General features: G+C 39.2%; 1 non-coding gene across 1 annotated transcript; it reads right to left on the bottom strand.

The window, feature by feature from the left end:
* Positions 1 to 4,691: 4,691 nt before the first annotated feature.
* LOC130983979 (small nucleolar RNA R71) lies at positions 4,692 to 4,799 on the bottom strand. The gene has a single exon (XR_009087943.1). It is a non-coding gene; the product is annotated as a small nucleolar RNA R71 (small nucleolar RNA).
* Between the last annotated feature and the right edge of the window lie 1,187 nt (positions 4,800 to 5,986).

The raw sequence follows: 5,986 nt of genomic DNA, 5'->3' as shown, positions 1-5,986 counted from the left end.
ATAACTAAGTCAGAAAGACTCTACTTAGAGGTTTCTATATTCCCTTGCAAAGATTGGAATGGTGGTCTATTGTTGAACCTATTCTGGTTCCTACCACCTTAATTATTATTGAAACCTTACTGAGGTTTCTGTTGATCCTTCCATGAGAGATTAGGATGATTCCTCCATGAAGGATTGTAGGTGTTTCCATAGAGCTATCCCATGTAATTCACCTCCTCCTTGGTGTGTTGCTCAGGATCATAAGCTTCTTCTTCAAGAGAAGCTTCCTGAGTACTCCCAGCTGCAGTTTGCATTTCAGTCAGATGCTGGGAGATCATATTGACTTGCTGAGTCAAGATCTTGTTCTAAGCCAATATGGCATTTAGATTTTTGACTTCATGAACTCATTTTTTTGAGAGATTCCATGGTTTATAGGATTTCTTTCAGAAGTGTACATGAACTCGCTGTTAGCTACCATTTTAATGAGTTCTCTTGCTTCTGCAGATGTTTTCTTCAAGTAGAGGGATCCACCTACAGAGCTATCCAATGAAATATTGGATATCTCAGACAAGCCATCATAGAACATGCCTATGATGGACCATTCTGAGAGCATGTCAGGAGGACATCTTCTGATCAATTGCTTGTATCTTTTCCAAGCTTCATAGAGGGATTCACCTTCTCTTTGTCTGAAGGTTTGAATATCCACTCTAATTTTGCTCATCCTCTGAAGGGGAAAGAACTTAGCCAGAAAAGCATTAACCAGCTTTTCCCAAGAGTTAATACTCTCTCCAGGTTGGACGTCCAACCATGTCTTGGTTCTATCTCTTACAACAAAGGGAAAGAGCATAAGCTTATAAACCTCAGGATTTACTCCATTGGTTTTTACAGTATCACAGATTAGCAAGAACTCAGATAAAAACTTATGTGGATCTTTCATTGAAAGTCTATGAAACTTGCAATTCTGCTATAGAAAAGAGACTAATTGAGGTTTAAGCTCAAAATTGATAGCTCCAATGCAGGTACAGAGATACTTCTGCCATAAAAGTCAGAGATAGGCATGGTGAAGTTATGATGAGCGGATAATTTGTACGCTTTTTGGCATTGTTTTTAGTATGTTTTTAGTATAATCCAGTTAGTTTTTAGTATATTTTTATTAGTTTTTAGTTAAAATTCACTTTTCTGGACTTTACTATGAGTTTGTGTGTTTTTCTGTGATTTCAGGTATTTTCTGGCTGAAATTGAGGGACCTGAGCAAAAATCTAATCCAGAGACTGAAAAGGACTGCAGATGCTGTTGGATTCTGACCTCCCTGCACTCGAAGTGGATTTTCTGGAGCTACAGAAGCCCAATTGGCGCGCTCTCAACGGCGTTGGAAAGTAGACATCCTGGGCTTTCCAGCAATATATGATAGTCCATATTTTGCCCAAGATTTGATGGCCCAAACCGGCGTTCAAAATCACCTTTAGATTTCCCAGCGTTAAACGCCGGAACTGGCACCTAAATGGGAGTTAAACGCCCAAACTGGCATAAAAGCTGGCGTTTAACTCCAAGAAGAGTCTCTACACGAAAATGCTTCAATGCTCAGCCCAAGCACACACCAAGTGGGCCCGGAAGTGGATTTTTATGTCATTTACTCATCTCTGTACACCCTAGGCTACTAGTTCTCTATATATAGGACCTTTTACTATTGTATTTTCATCTTCGGATCTTTGGAATCTTTTGTTCTTTAGATCTGTTGATCACTTTGGGAGGCTGGCCTCACGGCCATGCCTAGACCTTGTTCTTATGTATTTTCAATGGTGGAGTTTCTACACACCATAGATTAAGGTGTGGAGCTCTGCTGTACCTCGAGTATTAATGCAATTACTATTGTTCTTCTATTCAATTCCGCTTGATTCTTTGTCCAAGATATCACTTGTCCTTCAACTTGATGAATGTGATGATCCGTGACACTCATCATCATTCTCACCTATGAACGTGTGACTGACAACCACCTCCGTTCTACCTTAGATTGGGTGAATATCTCTTGGATTCTTTAACCGGAATCTTCGTGGTATAGGCTAGAACTGATGGCGGCATTCAAGAGAATCCGGAAGGTCTAACCTTGTCTGTGGTATTCTGAGTAGGATTCAATGATTGAATGACTGTGACGTGCTTCAAACTCCTAGCAGGCGGGGCGTTAGTGACAGACGCAAAAGAATCACTGGATTCTATTCCGGCCTGACCGAGAACCGACAGATGGATAGCCGTGCCGTGACAGGGTGCGTTGAACATTTCCACTGAGAGGATGGGAGGTAGCCACTGACAACGGTGAAACCCTTGCTTAAGCTTGCCATGGAAAGGAGTAAGAAGGATTGGATGAAGACAGTAGGAAAGCAGAGAGACGGAAGGGAAGGCATCTTCATACGCTTATCTGAAGCTCTCACCAATGATATACATAAGTATCTCTATCTTTATCTTTATGTTTCATTCATCATCTATACCCATTTGAGTCTGCCTGACTAAGATTTACAAGGTGACCATAGCTTGCTTCATACCAACAATCTCCGTGGGATCGACCCTTACTCGCGTAAGGTTTATTACTTGGACGACCCAGTGCACTTGCTGGTTAGTTGTGCGAAGTTGTAGTGATCACAATTTCGCACACCAAGTTTTTGGCGCCGTTGCCGGGGATTGTTTGAGTATGGACAACTGACGGTTCATCTTGTTGCTTAGATTAGGTATTTTTTTTCAGAGTTCTTAAGAATGAATTCTAGTGTTTCAAGGTGATGTTCTTATCATCACCAAAGCTAATTGATTTTTATCAATTTAGCTCTTGAATGCAATGTCCTGCTGAAGCTTGGCTAGCCATGTCTAATTCCTTTAGACTGAAGCTTTAGACTAACATTGCATGATTCCTGGAATTCCCATTAAGAATTTTGACATGTTTATTTTCTTTTCCACTTAATTTTCGAAAAATAAAGAAAAAATTACAAAATCATAAAAACCAAAAATATTTTATGTTTGAGTCTAGTGTCTCATCTTAAGTTTGGTGTCAATTGCATGCATTCATTCATGTGTCTTAAGGATCTTCAAGTAATTCTTGATTATTTCTTACTCTGATCTTTGAATTCTCTTGACTTGAGTGTTTATGTGTTTCATATGCATTCTCATTTTGTTAGTGTCAGTAGTATACAAACTGCTAAGTTTGGTGTCTTGCATGCATTGTTATTTGATTTTAGTTGCATTTTGATTATTCTTCAATATTAAAAATCCAAAAATATTTTTAATTTGTGTCTTTTCAAGTCAAAAATACAGAGAATTGAAGATTCAAAACATACAGCAGAGGAATTACACAGAAAAAGCTGGGCGTTCAAAACGCCCAGTGAAGAAGGACAGACTGGCGTTTAAACGCCAGCCAGGGTGCCTGGTTGGGCGTTTAACGCCCAAAAGGGTAGTGCATTGGGCGTTAAACGCCAGAATGTGCACCATTTTGGGCGTTTAACGCCAGGATGGCACAAGGGGGAGGATTTTGTTTTCAAATCAATTTTTTTTCAAGTTCTCAAAGTTTTTCAAAATCAAATCTTTTTCAAATCATATCTTTTCAATCAAATGTTTTCAAAATCAATTTCTTTCCTTTTTCAAAGATACTTGCTATCAATTAATGATTTGATTCAACATTTCAAGTATGTTGCCTTTTCTGTTGAGAAAGGTTTAATGTTTGAATCATATCTTTTCTTGTTAGGCAAGTCATTAATTTTTAAAGTCAAATCTTTTTAAAATTGTTTTCAAATCATATCTTCTCAATCACATATTTTTTAAAACCAATCATATCTTCTTAACCTCATCTTTTTCAAAATAGTTTTCAATCAAATCTTTTTGACTTCTAATTTCAAAATCTTTTTCAAAAATCACTTGATTTCTTTCCCACTCTTATTTTTGAAAATTAATTAATGTTTTTCAAAATGTTTTCAAATTCTTTTACTTGATTTTCGAAAATTATCTTCCCTCCTCTCACATCCTTCTATTTATGGATTAACACTATTCCTCAATGCACAATTCGAACTCCATCTTTCTTGATAAGTTCGAATTTTCTACCTCTGTCTTCTATTATTCTGTTCCTCTGACACCTCAAGGAATCTCTATACTGTGACATAGAGGATTCCATATTTTCTTGTTCTCTTCTCTTTCATATGAGCAGGAACAAAGACAAAGGCATTCTTGTTGAAGCTGATCCTGAACCTGAAAGGACCTTGAAACGAAAGCTAAGAGAAGCTAAATCACAACTCTCTGTAGAGGACCTAACAGAAATCTTCAAAGAAGAAGACATGGCAGCCAAAAACAACAACAATGCAAACAATGCAAGGAAGGTGCTGGGTGACTTTACTGCACCTACTCCCGACTTCTATGGGAGAAGCATCTCTATCCCTGCCATTGGAGCAAACAACTTTGAGCTTAAGCCTCAATTAGTTTCTCTAATGCAACAGAATTGCAAGTTCCATGGACTTCCATTGGAAGATCCTCATCAGTTCTTAGCTGAATTCTTGCAAATCTGTGACACTGTCAAGACTAATGGGGTTGACCCTGAGGTCTACAGACTTATGCTATTCCCTTTTGCTGTAAGAGACAGAGCTAGGACATGGTTGGACTCACAACCTAAAGAAAGCCTAGACTCATAGGAAAAGCTAGTCAATGCCTTCTTGGCAAAGTTCTTTCCACCTCAAAAATTGAGTAAGCTTAGAGTGGAAGTCCAAACCTTCAGACAGAAGGATGGAGAATCCCTCTATAAAGCGTGGGAAAGATACAAACAATTGATCAGAAAATGTCCTTCTGACATGCTTTCTGAATGGAGCATCATAGGTATTTTCTATGATGGTCTCTCTGAACTGTCTAAGATGTCTTTGGATAGCTCTGCTGGAGGATCTCTTCATCTGAAGAAGACGCCTACAGAAGCTCAAGAACTAATTGAAATGGTTGCAAATAACCAATTCATGTACACTTCTGAAAGGAATCCTGTGAACAATGGGGCAAATCAGAAGAAAGGAGTTCTTGAGATTGATACTCTGAACGCCATTCTGGCTCAGAATAAAATATTGACTCAACAAGTCAATTTGATTTCTCAAAGTCTGTCTGGAATGCAAAATGCACCAAGCAGTACTAAGGATGCTTCATCTGAAGAAGAAGCCGATGATCCTGAGAACCCTTCAATGGAAGAGGTGAATTACCTAGGAGAACTCTATGGAAACACCTATAATTCTTCATGGAGAAATCACCCAAATTTCTCATGGAAGGATCAACAGAGACCTCAACAAGGTTTCAACAACAATAATGGTGGAAGAAACAGGTTTAGCAATGGCAAGCCTTTTCCATCATCTTCTCAGCAACAGACAGAGAATTCTAAGCAGAACCCCTCTGACTTAGCAACCATGGTCTCTGATCTAATCAAAACCACTCAAAGTTTCATGACTGAAACAAGGTCCTCCATTAGGAATTTGGAGGCACAAGTGGGACAGCTGAGCAAGAAAGTTACTGAACTCCCTCCTAGTACTCTCCCAAGCAATACAGAAGAAAATCCAAAAGGAGAGTGCAAGGCCATCAACATGGCCGAATTTGGAGAGGAAGGAGAGGAAGTGAACGCCACTGAGGAAGACCTCAATGGGCGTGCACTGACCTCCAATGAGTTCCCTAATGAGGAACCATGGGAATCTGAGGCTCAAAATGAGACCATAGAGATTCCATTGGACTTACTTCTGCCTTTCATGAGCTCTGATGAGTATTCTTCCTCTGAAGAGGATGAGTATGTCACTGAAGAGCAAGTTGCTAAATACCTTGGAGAAATCATGAAGCTAAATGACAAGTTATTTGGAAATGAGCCTTGGGAGAACGAACCGCCTTTGCTCACCAAAGAACTGGATGACTTGTCTAGGCAGAAATTACCTCAAAAGAGACAAGATCCTGGGAAGTTTTCAATACCTTGTACCATAGGCACCATGACCTTCAAGAAGGCTCTATGTGACTTAGGGTCAAG

Source organism: Arachis stenosperma, chromosome 5, assembly GCF_014773155.1.
Source record: "Arachis stenosperma cultivar V10309 chromosome 5, arast.V10309.gnm1.PFL2, whole genome shotgun sequence".
Lineage (NCBI taxonomy): Eukaryota > Viridiplantae > Streptophyta > Magnoliopsida > Fabales > Fabaceae > Arachis > Arachis stenosperma.
Note: the sequence above shows the minus strand (reverse complement) of the source record. Positions and strands in the feature narration are given on the sequence as shown.